Here is a 14,677-nt window from a genome sequence, read left to right as displayed (position 1 = left end):
GTTTGTCGTGAAGAATTGTATTTCCATCTTTTTCTCTGTTTTTCTTTTCTCTTCCTAATTTCCTATTTTCTTTGTCCTTTTTTTCATCTCTCTTTTTCTTTCTTTTCTTTTCCTATTTGTTTGTCGTGAAGAATTGTATTTTCATCCATCTCTTTTTCTTTTTCTTTTTCTTTTCCTATTTGTCCTATTTTTTCATCCATCTCTTTTCCTCTTTTCTTTTACTATTTTTATGTATTTCCTTTTCTCTCTCTTCTCTTTTTTCTATTTGTTTTCCTATTTTCATCTATTTCCTTCTCTCTCTTTTTCTCTCTTTTTTTCCTGTTGTCCTATTTTTTCATCTATTTCCTTTTCTCTCTCTTTTCCTATTTGTTGTCCTATTTTTCTTCCATCTCTTTTTCTCTTTTTCTTTTCTTTTCCTATTTGTTTTTTTTTATGAAGAATTGTCCTATTTTTCATTCATTTCCTTTTCTCTTTTTTTCCCTACATTGATTTTTTTTTCATATTTTTCATCTAAGTCCTTTTTTCTCTCTTTCCTTTCTTTTCTTATTTGTTTGTTTTAATGAAGAATTGTCCTATTTATCATCTTTCTCCTATTTTTCATCTTTCTCCTTTTCTCTTTCTTTTTCTCCTCTCTTCTTACTTTGCTTTCCTATTTCATTTTGTTAGTTTCTTTCATCATCTTCATTTTCATTTATTTGTTTGCTGTGATGAAAAACTGTCTTACTATTCATTTGTCGCCTTTTCTCTCTCTCTCTCTCTCTCTCTCTCTCTCTCTCTCTTCCTTTTCTTTCCTACTTTGATTTCTTTCTATTTTGTTTCTATTTCGTTTTGATTTTTTTAACTTTTTTTTATTTTCCTTATTTCATCTCTTTGTTTGTTTGTTGTGATGAATTATTGTACTTTTCATCTCTCCTTTATTCTTTTTTCACTTTTCTTTCTATCTTTTCTTTTTTTCTTTTTATCTTATTTTGGTTTGTTATTTTCATTCATTTGTTTATCGTGATGAAAAATTAATCGTGTTTTTCATCTCTCCTTTTTTTCTTTTCCTTTTTTCTACTTTTTTTTCTTTCTCATTATGATTTATTAGTTTTCCTTTATTATTTTCATGTATTTGTTTTGTTGGGCTGAAAATTTTTCGTTCTTTTTCGTTTATCCTTTTTTTTTCTTTCCTTTTTTTATATTTTGATTTTTTTCTTTGTTATTTCTATTTTTATTTTGATTTGGTAGCAGTTTTTGTCATCTTTATTTCGACGTCTTTTCATATGTTTCCTTATTTCCTTCTTTCTCTCTTTTCTTTTTCATGTTTCCTTATTTCCTTCTTTCTCTCTTTTCTTTTTCATATGTTTCCTTATTTCCTCTTTTTTGTCTTTTCTTTTCATGTTTCCTTATTTCCTTCTTTCTCTCTTTTCTTTTCATGTTTCCTTCTTTCCTTCTTTCTCTCTCTTTTCTTTTCATGTTTCCTTATTTCCTTCTTTTTTCTCTTTTCTTTTCATGTTTCCTTATTTCCTTCTTTCTCTCTTTTCTTTTTCATATGTTTCCTTATTTCCTTCTTTCTCTCTTTTCTTTTTCATGTTTCCTTATTTCCTTCTTTCTCTCTTTTCTTTTCATATGTTTCCTTATTTCCTTCTTTCTCTTTTTCTTTTCATATGTTTCCTTATTTCCTTCTTTTCTCTTTTCTTTTTCATTTCCTTATTTCCTTTCTTCTTTTCTTTTCCTTTTCCTTCTTTCTCTTTTCTTTTCATATGTTTCCTTATTTCCTTCTTTCTCTCTTTTCTTTCTATATTTCCTTATTTTCTCTCTTTTCTTTTCATGTTTCCTTATTTCCTTCTTTCTTCTTTTTCCTTCTTTCTCTCTTCTTTTCATATGTTTCCTTATTTCCTTCTTTCTCTCTTTCTTTTCATATGTTTCCTTATTTCCTTCTTTCTCTCTTTTCTTTTTCATGTTTCCTTATTTCCTTCTTTCTCTCTTTTCTTGTATTTCTACCTACTTTGATTTGTTTACCTCATTTCTTTTATTTATTTCTTATTTTGATTTATTAAGTTTCTTCATCTTCGTTTCATCTACTTGTGTATTATAATGAAAAACTAAAATTAATTCATCTTTTTTCCTTGTTTTCCTACTTTCTTTTCCTTTTCTTTCTTATTTTATTTTTTTTCTTAGTTTTTATTATCTTCATTTCATATATTTGTTGTGATTAAGAATTATCTCTCTCTCTCTTCTCTCTCTCTCTCTCTCTCTCTCTCTCTCTCTCTCTCTCTCTCTCTCTCTCTCTCTCTCTCTCTCTCTCTCTCTCTCTCTCTCTCTCTCTCTCTCTCTCTCTCTCTCTCTCTCTCTCTCTCTCTCTCTCTCTCTCTCTCTCTCTTTTTTTCTTCCTGCTTTCATTTCTCTATTTCTTTCTTATTTTGTTTCATTTTTATTTGTTACATTTTGTTCATTGTCTTTATTTTATCTATTTATTTATTATGGTGAAGAATTCTTGTACCTTCCATTTATCCTGTATTTTCCTTATTTTCCTTCCTCTGAATTATCTTTTTTTTATGTTATTTTGATTTGTTAGTTTCGTCTTTTGTCTTCATTTCATCTGTATTCTTCTGCTTTTCATCTATCTCTTTCTCTCTTTTTTTTTCTACTCTGATTTCTTTATTTTTCTCTTATTTTCTCTACGTATTTTGATTTATTAGATTTATTCATTGGTTTTATTTCATTCATTTCTTTATTTGTTAGGATGAATGTTCGTATATTTCATCTATCTCCTTTTTTGTTATTTTCTTTTTTTTCTACCTTGATGTTTTTTTTTTTTTATGAATTTACTCACGCTCGGTATGAATTAAATTTTTTTTTCATACTAATATTTTTTTTCCTCCTTTAATCATTCAGTCAGTACTCATCTTTCTCTGTCAGTTTACTCATTTCTTTCCTCCTTTTCATATCACTCACTCGGTATTAATTGGCTCTATTTACTCATTATTTCCTCCCCCCCTCCCGTCTAATCATTCACTCAGTACTCTCATGTTTTTCCTGTTAATTCACTCATTTTTCCACCTTTATATATGAGTCACGGTATTAATTAGCTTTCTACCCATTCACTCATCATTTTTTCCTCACTCAGTACTCATCTCTCTACTCATTCCATCTTTTTTTCCCTCATCATTCACTAATTACTATGTCTCAACTCATTCACTCATTGTTACCTCTTGTCTCCTTTACTCACTCATTCACTCACTCAGTCCCACTCTTATTTTTACTCACTCATCGTTTTCTCTACTCGTTTACTCACGTACTCATTTCCTCCGCAGGTGAGAGACGAGAGGAAAGGCCGAGGCTGCGCGTGTGTGTGTGTACGTGTGTAATGGCAGGTAAGCTGACTACAGGTGTGTGTGTGTTTGTGTGTGTTTGAGAGAGAGAGAGAGAGAGAGAGAGAGAGAGAGAGAGAGAGAGAGAGAGAGAGAGAGAGAGAGAGAGAGAGAGAGAGAGAGAGAGAGAGAGAGAGAGAGAGCATGACAAGTGTGGTACAGACAGAGGCAGGCGAAAATTACCTCTTTATCTCCTTTAAAGAGAGAGAGAGAGAGAGAGAGAGAGAGAGAGAGAGAGAGAGAGAGAGAGAGAGAGAGAGAGAGAGACCCTCCATTCTCTCTCATAATATATTCAGGGACGGCTGATTTGCCCATAGAAAGAGCTGCCCTCCTCCCACCCCCTTTCCACCGCCGGCCCCTCCCCTTATCCTACCCCAGCCCCCACCCCTCCCTTCGCCGCCTGGTTACCCTTCCCACCCCTCTCGATAATTCGTTCACAAAATGGCCGATGATTCTCTCTCTCTCTCTCTCTCTCTCTCTCTCTCTCTCTCTCTCTCTCTCTCTCTCTCTCTGTGGTAATTATATATAGAGAGATTGGGATTGACAGGCAGACAGACAAATAATGAAAGGGATATTTAGAGGACTGGCATTTAAATAGACAGGCAGACAGATAGACAGATGGATAGACGCACAGACAGACAGGTAGACAGGTGAGCAAACAGACAGAGTGAGAGAGAGAGAGAGAGAGAGAGAGAGAGAGAGAGAGAGAGAGAAACATACATGAATGAATTAGAATGCGTACACGAAACTAAACGCACACACAAACACATACACACGCATGCACGCACTCAGAAACACATACACGCACGCACACACGCACGCACGCACACAGGGTCGGCAGAGGTCAATGGTGACGTCACAAAGGTCAGAGTTCAGGACGCTAGGGTCATTCTCTCTCTCTCTCTCTCTCTCTCTCTCTCTCTCTCTCTCTCTCTCTCTCTCTCTCTCTCTCTCTCTCTCTCTCTCTCAAAATGGCGTCCCGTCACCGTATAATGGCTGAGGTACTTGATTGGAGGGGAAAAAATGCTAAACACACAATAAAAAAAGGTGTTATTAATTGCGCGCTCTTGTGTGTGTGTGTGTGTGTGTGTGTGTGTGTGTGTGTGTGTGTGTGTGTGTGTGTGTGTGTGTGTGTGTGTGTGTCTGTCTGTCTGTCTGTCTGTCTGTCTGTCTCTGTCTGTCTCTGTCTCTCTCTCTCTCTCTCTCTCTCTCTCTCTCTCTCTCTCTCTCTCTCTCTCTCTCTCTCTCTCTCTCTCTCTCTCTCTCTCTCTCTCTCTCTGTCTCTCTCTGTCTGTCTGTCTGTCTGTCTGTGTCTACTATTACCACCACCACCACCACCACCACCACATCCCCAAAAACCTTCAGATACTCGTAAAAATACAAAGATCGTAAAACTCACCAAACCGTTCACCTCGTCACGATCTTCCTCTGCCCTTTCCCCCCCCATCCTCTGCTTCCCCACCTTGACCTCTCGCGTACAGGTAACGAGTCTCACCTGTCCGCTTGCAAGGTGTGTGTTATTGTCACTCGGGAGATGCTCAGAGCTCATTAACTTCTCATGCTTAGTGTGTGTTGTTCTGTAGCACCTTTTTCTTATCAATATTTCTAAGTGGGTGTTTGTGTTTTGTTTTTTTGGCAATATTTTTGGGTTTTCTTCCTGGTTTTCTGTACTGAGAGCTCATTAACTTCCCAGTGTATTGTTCTTTAGCACCTGTTTCTTTCTTATCAATTTTTCTAAGTGGGTGTTTGTGTTTTGGGGTCTTTTGTCAATATGTTAGGGTTTTGTTGCTGGTTTTCTTCTTGTGAGGATGTCTGTGTGGTTGTTTTATTCTATTCTATTTGTTTTATGTATTTTATCTTTTCTTTTCTTTATTTTTTCAGGAGGTTTGTTGGTTTGGGTTTGTTTTCGTTCAAAGTGTAAAGGAGAATCAGTATATTTTTGTTATTTCCTTTTTTTGTTTAATTATTTACTTATTTATCTTATTTATCATTTATTTATTTATTTATTTTTCTTTTTTGGTAGATGAGAGTAGGTAAATGATTCCTAATAAGTCTTTCTCTAGTTTATTATGTCGAGGATGTAAAGGGAAATGTTTTTTTTATTGTTATTTCTTTTTTTTCCAATTGTTTTCATCTCTACATCTGTAACTTACGAATTGACGTAGTAGTGGGAGTATTTTTTTTATTTAATTAGTCTTTGTCCTAGTTTCATAAAGGTGAAGTCAGTTTTTTTATTACTCATTCGTATATTTGTAACTGTTCTCTCATTGTTTACGTTCCTATTAATTTTCCTCTTTACTTTTCTTTCTTTATTTTCTTCACCCACTCACATTTCTGTTTATCTTTTCCTCCCACCTTCCAGGAAAAAAAAGACACATTTTCACATTCTTGTCCATCTTTCATCCACTTTCCAGGAAATAAATAACACCCATTCACATTTCAGTCCGTCTTTTCATTTACTTTACAAAAATATCCACAGTCCAAAACATCATCCACTTTCCAGAATTAGAAAAAAAAAGAAAGAAAAAATACTTGCAATCACAGTCCATTCAGTTTTTCTTCATCCACCTCCCGGGAAAAGAGAGAAAAATGAAATCCATCCACTTTTCAAATCTGTCAATCTTCAGTCACTCTTCATCTACCTATTCTCCCCCTCCAAAAGAAAAGAAGAAAGAAGGAAAGAGGAAAATCAACACTTGTCTATATATTTTTCATGTATGCCTTCTCTTCCCCTCTTCCCTCCCTTCAAAAAGAAAGAAAAGAAAAAGAATACAAATTTATCCACCCTGAGAAGAAAAAAAGACGGTTCATCCACATTTCAGAACCACTAGTCTTGTCCATCCACTCCCCCCAAAAAAAAAGATAAAATAAAATAAAGAAAAAAGAAAAGAACCCACTCACTTTTGAGCTCCACATTTTAGTCTCTCGAAAAGAAAGAAAAGGAGACGAAAAGATAAGAAATAGCCACATTCTAGTTTATTTATCCACAATCCACCTAAAATAAGAGCCACACGCCAGCCATATTGCAGCCAGTCAGCCAGTTCACATTTCACCTTATTTTATTCTATCCACACAAAAAAAAAGGAAAAGAAAAGGAAAGGAGACAAAAAAGATGAAAAGATAAAAGGAATAACCACATTCTACTGTATCTATCCACTATCCACTCAGCCGATCCACATTTCTCCTTATTTTTGTCTATCGGCACAAAAAAAAAGACAAAAAAGATGGAAATATAAAAGAAATAACCACATTTTACTGTATCTATCCACTATCCAATCAGCCATTCCGCATTTCACCTTCTTATTTTAGTCTATCCACACTAAAAAACAAAAAAGGAGACGAAAATATAAAAAGTAACTAAATTCCAGTCTATTTATTCACAGTCTGTCCCAAAACAGCCACAAAGCGACCATATCACATCCACTCCTCCAGTTAGTCAGTCCACATTTCAGATCCTTATTTTAGTCTCTCCACACCAAAGCAAAAAAAAAAAAAAAACGAAAAAAAAAGATGAAAAAATAATCAAATTCTAGTCTGTCTATCCACTATCCATCTAAAGAACAGCCACATGCCAGCCAGTCCACATTTCAGCTCCTTTGTTTTAGTCTCCACACCAAAGCAAAGAAAAAGAAACGAAAAAGAAATGAAAGAAATAACCACAATTCTAGTCTGTCTATCCATTATCCATCCAAAGAACAGCCACATGCCAGCCAGTCCACATCTCAGCTCCTTATCCACACCAAAAATAAATAAAATAGATAAAATAGAATAAATTAAAAACGGAGAACAACAAGATGAAAAATAACCACATTCTAATCTATCAATCCCAAAACAGCCACACAACAGCCATATCTCAGCCAGTCCTCCAGTCAGCCATCCAGTTAGTCTTCTCCACCCACCACCTCTTTCCAGATAGTATGAATTAATCTTGGTGCTTCGATCAGGCGACAGAGGCGGCGGGAAACCATGATCTGGGTGGCAGCGTTGCGGGTCGCCTCAGTTCTGACCTTTCCCTCGCCTGTGTGTTGAGGGAAAAGAGAGAACGCTGTGACCTTCGGCGGGTTAAAAATTCAAGATGTTCCTTCACCTGCCGTCGCTCCAAAACAGATCTCCCTACTTAGCGGTCAGCCTCTTCTCCCTCTTCTCTCTCTTTTTCGTTCTCTCGTTGTCTCTTTCTCTCTCTCTCTCTCTCTCTCTCTCTCTCTCTCTCTCTCTCTCTCTCTCTCTCTCTCTCTCTCTCTCTCTCTCTCTCTCTCTCTCTCTCTCTCTCTCTCTCTCTCTCTCTCCGTCCTTCTCTACATATTGTCAGTTTCCAAGCTTATTATTTTTTCTTCTCCCATAAATTTCCCCAGCTAAGCTCACGTGTTGCATCTTTTTTTTTCCCCACAAATCGTTGGACTAGAATAACCTTTTCTCTTCTTAAGATTAAAAAAAAAGTCCTTATCTCGATGTATGACTTGCTATGCCAAAACTGTCTTGTCTCGTGAAGAAAACGGAGGAAAAAGAGAAAATAAACGCTATTTCATCGTCTTCCGTAAATTGTTTGGGTGAAATAATCTTCTCGACAACAAAAGTCCTTATTTTTTTATTTTATCCTATCTCGTAACTTGCTGGGGAAAAATAGTCTTGCCTCATAAGAAAAAGGTAAACAAATAAAAAGTCATTGTTTTTCATCCTACACCATAATATACAGTCTGAATAATCACCTCTCTCTCCTACAGGAAAAATAATTATGTATTCATTGTTACCATATTTCTTCAAGCCAATGAGATTTTTTTTTTTTCCCAGCCAGCACAAGAAGACAACTTTTCTTTCCTCATTCTCTCATCTCTTTCCTCATCCCAAGTCAGAGCAAGAAGACAACTTTTTTTTCTTCTTTCCCCTCATCTCATTCCTCATCCCTAGCCAGCACAAGAAGACACCTTTTTTCCTCATTCCCATCTCCTTCCCTCATCCCTAGCCAGCACAGGAAGACATCTTTTTCCTCATTCCCCTCATCTCTTTCCCTCCTCCTCCCTCAAACGTTCATATTCCTGTCACCATTTTCGCCCTCATTTCCCTCAATACGTCACTTCATTCCCCTCACAATATCGAATCATCCCCCTCAAAACTTCATTTCATTCTTATCTTTTCTCTTCATTTCCTTCAAAACTTCACAGTCCTGTCATTTTTTTTTTTCCTTCATTCCCCTTCACAACTTCTCATTTCTATCTTTACCTATTTTTTCCCCTCACAACATCCAATCATTCCCTCAAAACTTCACCTGATTCCTACCTTTCCTCTTCATTCTCCTCAAAAGTTCAAATTCCTGTCACTTTTTCCCCTCATTCCCCTCAAAACTTCACATCCCTGTCACATTATTCCTCTCATTTCCCCTCACAACTTCACATTCAGTCACCTTTTTCCCCTCATTCCCCTCATAACTTCACATACAATCACCTTATTCCCCCTCACAACTTCACATACAGTCACCCTTTTCCCCTCATTCCTCTCACAATTCCAGGTGTATGTAACAAATTTTCCTGCACGAGTTTCTCTAATGCATCTTCCCTCTGTGTGCATTCATTCCCTCACGTCCTTTGTACAGGTAAGCCTCTTAAGCCACGGAGAAGACCTAGCTGGTGTATTTCATGCCCTTCATACCTCGCACCTCCTGTATAGTGTCTCATTTTCCTCTAGTATATTTCCTTCCACCTCTTGTTTTATTTTTTCGTGTTTCGTTTTTATTTATTTACTTTTCTCCTCTTTCTTTCTTTTTCTGTTTATATAGTGTCTCAATGTCTTCGAGTATATTTCCTTCTCTCTCTCTCTCTCTTGTTTTATTTTTCGTTTTTTTATTATATTTTTTCATTTTTCCCTTTTTTTGGTGTTGTTTATGTTTTGTCATTATTTTTATTGTATCGCGTTCGTTTTTTTTTTTTTTTTTTTCTTGTGTCAGTTTTCGCATGTAGAAATGAAGAGAGAGAGATATCAAACGAAGTATCTTTCTATTTTCTCTCTTAATATTCATCAGCATTTTGTATTTCGAACCTATTTGTAGCCTCTTGGTGTAGGCTGGGGTTGTCAGTCAGTACTCGTTCAGCTCATTGTGTGACGAGTGTGTGGACGAGTGTTGTGAAACGTGAAGCTGTAATGAAGCAAACCAAAAGAAGCGTCACAATTATCATTATCATTCTTATTACATCGTTTGTTACGCCACGATGGACAGAAGAAGAAGAGAGAGAGAGAGAGAGAGAGAGAGAGAGAGAGAGAGAGAGAGAGAGAGAGAGAGTCATTCGCTTACTTATAAATAAATGGAAATGGAAATACGAAGATGTTAAATGAATTAGTGATTGAATAAACGAGTAAATATTTGCTTAGCTAGATGGATTGATTGATAGATAAGCAAAGTAGATCAAAGCAAGGGGAATTGTGGAAGATGTAGAGCTGTATCTTCAGGAAAATCATACTAATTGGAAAGAAAACAGAATTATAAAGGAGACGCTGAACAACAATAAGCTTAGTGTGTGTGTGTGTGTGTGTGTGTGTGTTGTGTTGTGTTGTGTTGTGTTGTGTTGTGTTGTGTTGTGGTTATAAGCACTAGACCTCCATGGATGATGATGAGGAAAATAAAAAATAAAAAGATAAAAGGATAAACGTGTAGCAGTGAAAATTGTGGTAATAATGATGATGGTAATGATAATAATAATGATAATTGTCTATTTAGTTTTATCTCTCTATCAGACTACCTAGCAATTCTTCACGCCTTGATTGATTTGAGAGGGGAATGTTTGATATGGACCGATATTTGGATAGCTAGACAAAACCCATTATTGAAATCAAGGCTCATTTTGGCCACCTTGACGTGATCCCTCTATCAATCTGTAAGCTGCTTTTGCCAACTTAACTTTCTTCAATCTGTCAACTTTCTTTTTTTTTTTTTTCTTGGGGGGACAATTTAGTTTTATTTGTCTATCAATCTATAAACTTTTTTTTGGCCATTTAGTTTTATCTATCAATCTATAAACTTTTTTTTTTTTTTTTACTTTTGGCAACTTAGCTTTATCTCTCTATTGATCTCTATAAGCTTTTTTTTTGACAATTTTGCTTTATATCTCTCTTTATACCTTTAAGTTTCTTTTTTGACAACTTTGCTTTATCTCTATCAATCTGTATAAGCTGTTTTTTTTTCTTTGCAACTTAGGTTTATATCTATCAGTCGATAAGCTTAATTTTTGACAATTTGGCTTTATATCTCTATCAATCTATAACCTTTTTTTTTTTCTTTTTTTTTTTGGGGGGGGGACAACTTGGCTTTATATCTCCATCAATTTGTATAAGCTTCTTTTTTTGTCAACTTAGCTTTATCTCTCTATCAATCTATCTAACAGTTCTTAACACACTGAGAGACACTTGACCTGAGAATATAGAGATAAACTAACATTCATATCAATCTTTATGTCTAACCCTTTTTTGCCAACTTGGCTTTACATTTCTCTATTTCTCTTTTTTGGGGTAACTTAGCATAACATTTCTCTATCAGTCTATCTAACAGTTCTTTGACTGAGAAACACTTGGCCAGAGAATATAGGGATAAACGATCCAGCACTCTCTTTTAACCATTCCACGTAAACACTAGTATATCTTTCCACTGAGCACTAAACTCACTCAACAGCCTCGTCCTTTTAACCTTGCTGATGCTCTCTATGTCACTTCCTCATTGCTGACCTCCCTGCACTGCATAACATCTGACCTCAGCAACTTCAGGGATTCTTTGTCTTCTTCCCTTACTTGCTGACTTCAGGTGTGGACGTAAACTTGATGTCACTGATTTTTTTTTTTTTTTTCCTTTTTTTTCTTATTTTCTGAAACATTCATCTCTCATTATAATTGTTTTCAAGGATTTGTATAATTACTTGGGTTGTTTTTGATGGTATTTTCTATTTGTTGATGTAGGATGGTCAGTAACTTCCACTAGAGCCTTGCAGAGTATATCGAAATGGACGGTATTGTGTGAGAAAGAGAAGATCGGTGGAAGAGAAGCAAGAGAAAGAGGAATTGTGATAGAAAAAAGAGGGAGAGGAAGAGAAAGAGGAGAAAACGAAAGAGATAGGGGAATCAGGAGAAGGGAAGGAGGAGAAAGATTAATCAGCTATGGTGTGGCAGTGCTCAGGGATTTAGAAATGTGGTGCGCTGTGCTGGAGAAAATGGAGGAGGAAAGAGAGAGAGAAAAAAAAAGTAGAGGAAGAGAAGATGCATAGTAAATCATGTCACACTCCTGAGAGATTTCGAGATATGGTGTGTTGTACTGAAGAAGAAAATAGGAAAGAAGAGAGGGAGAAAGAGTTGGGGAAAAAAAAAAAAGAAGGAAGAAGAGGAATCTCGTAAGTCATCAATACCACTCTTAGCTACACTGAACATGAAAGTAGATGCAGAAAAAAATGGAAAACAAACGATATGATAGATTATTAACCCCTTCAGTATCAGGACGCGTTTCCATATTCCCTCTAGTTACTATTTGGTGATATAATTCAGCCTCAGAAATGTATGTGGGGGACTAAAATAGCGAAGACTGGGTTATTAATCTCATGATCTCCATAGACCCTTCCTAATGTCAATAAAACTCAAGGTAGAAATGCGTCCCAGAACTGAAGGGGTTAATAAACTCCTTGGTTGGTGTGGCAATGGTGTGGCCTCCGGGAATGCAGTGTGGTGTAGTGCGGTGTATGGCTAGTTTTGGCACCTCAGGGATGGGAATCAGTCAGTGGCACTCTTGAACTAATAATAAATAACGCTTGATTTGTTATTCGAGGAACACTAAATAATTATAATGAACACTAAATTGTAATGAACACATAGAAACTGCCACTTCAGCTCTCTCACTACTATAAACTGTTTTTCTTAATTTATCACCCATAACCTTCTTGGATTCATGTTAATTTTGTATCACAGTGACATGAAGGAAAGATTAGTTTATATTTTTCCTTTCCTGTGTTTCGTGTGACGCTCCCACTGTTTTATTGTTTAGGAACTTACAGATTTTAAGAGCTAACATCTTAAGCGCCATGACGCATTTCCATATTTTTCTGCTTGCTGTTTGGTGGTTTTATACAGCTTCAGAATCTTATGTGGGGGGATTGAAATAGGAAAGACTGTGGCCATTAATCTTCTGACCCTTCGTAGTGTCAGTAAAATCGTCTAATCGTACACAAAACACAAGGTAAAAATGAGTCAGTACTGAAAGGGTTAAGGATGTTCATAATTTGGAAAAGCTTCAATTCATACGTGATCGGTTATTTACTTTTTTATTTGATTTATTTATTTCTATTTCTATTTATTTATTATTTAATTTTATTTATTTTTTGTTACACTCCACGCTGGTGTTCAATATAGAGTAACAATTAATGGAAGAGGACGAGCTGACTAACTGTCTTGGTGGCCTGACCCTCTGGTAGTGGTAGTGGTGGTGGTGGTGGTGGTGGTGGTGGTGGAAATGAGGTGTTGTTATGGTGGTTAGGTGTTGGTGTTGTGGCATTGTTAGTGTTTGTTGTCTTGATACTTTTATTATTATTACTTCATTACTTTTATTGCCCTTGAAACTAAGCCAGACAGAGAGAGCCATGTCCGCACTTCCGGTCTGAGGCGCCTGTACACACACACACACACACACACACACACACACACACACACACACACACACACACACACACACACACACACAGGTTGAGCATTTCTTGTGTTATAGCGTATTGGTACATATCTGCCGCAGATGTGTGTGTGTGTGTGTGTGTGTGTGTGTGTGTGTGTGTGTGTGTGTGTGTGTGTATGTATGTATGTATGTATGTATGTGTGTGTGTCTCGCAAACGAACGCACATAAAAGTATAAGGACCAAAATGAAAGACTTGAAGACATCTCAAAATCGAAGCAGCGGTGGTCCATCCTCGCTCCCCGCCCCGCACTGCCTCGCCGGCACGTGTCACCAGGCAGGGTCACATGGAGGCACTGAAGTCACGCAGCCAATGATGAAGCCGAGGTGCTTGAGGCCCAAGAAAGGAAAATGTTCTCCTGGAGCCTCAGTGGTGAGGATGGTTCAGCTGGCCACCGCCAGGGAGCCTCGCCCGGAGTGTCCACGGCCACACGTTGACGGCTGCCTGCTAGGAGAGAACAATGGACTCAGAGGACGCTGTGTCCAAGAGAAATGGTGTTGCAGGCAGAGGATATTGGTTTATTGGGAAAACAGATGTTCCTGTCAATCAGTAATGCCTTGTAGTGAAGAAAATATTCTCCATTTTGAGCACCAAGTGGTTCTTTCAGCGCGGAATGAATAATACTTCAATCCAATAATGCAAAATGTGGCTCGCCCTTCACGCCACGGCACTGAGGGCACGTGGGAGCCTCTGCCTTGCCTGCACTGCTCACACTTTTACTTGGGTGGTGCGTGGCGTCCCCCAGTGAGCCGAGCAGCGTCGCGGCGTGCCTGCAGTAATGCTGCGCGGCCGCCGGTCAGCACACCCCGTCACTAGGCACCAGACGATGCTCATTTGCCTGATGATTTTGTCTGCAGTGTTAATGCGAGGTGGACGCTTTGTGCCGGGCATGTCATGGCTGCGAAGCACCTCACTTTGTCTGGTAATCAAATGAAAGCACGGTCACACCAGAAACAACACGCGTCTGCGTCAGCGACTGCGTCAGGGGAGCGTGTTGCTGCCTCGGCCGCCAGGATCACTGCGTCGGCCACGGCGGCGGCGGTGGCGAGTGGCATTGGCTAGTGGTCGCGAAGGGACCGGGAGGGGGTGGGGGGAGACCAGGTGCTGTCTGAAGCCTCATGACTTTTATAATACGCCATGAATCTCAGGTTGCCTGTTATTTATGATCGTATCTGGTGGTGGGTGGTAGAAGGGTGAAGGGGGGACCGCTCCCGTGACCTTTCTCAGCTTTATTTGTGCGTCTGACCTAACGTCTCGATGCCATGACAGGACGCTTGGCTGCTGCTGCTGCTGCTGCCGACGCTGCCGCTGCCACTGTCTTTAGGAATGACACACATGCAGTCTTGACACACTCATGCATTGACTGTACAAATATTTTTTTTTAAACGTGTGCACGTTTTCCTGAACTATTCTTGTGAGATGTAGACAGATACTTACTTAACGGATGAATTGGTGGCGTAGCAACAGTCTTGTAGCGATGAAGATAAAAATAGACACGGAGATAGACGGTGAGCAGACAGAGACAGATAAAGCGTGTGGCTGTAAGATTGGCGGTGTTTTAGCCTCCTTTCCCTCGTGATGGGTGGACAGGCGGACTGATGGGTGTGTGGTGCGTGTGTGTAGGCTCGTCCGGGTTG

Source organism: Portunus trituberculatus, chromosome 9, assembly GCF_017591435.1.
Source record: "Portunus trituberculatus isolate SZX2019 chromosome 9, ASM1759143v1, whole genome shotgun sequence".
NCBI classification, from domain to species: Eukaryota; Metazoa; Arthropoda; class Malacostraca; order Decapoda; family Portunidae; genus Portunus; species Portunus trituberculatus.
Note: the sequence above shows the minus strand (reverse complement) of the source record.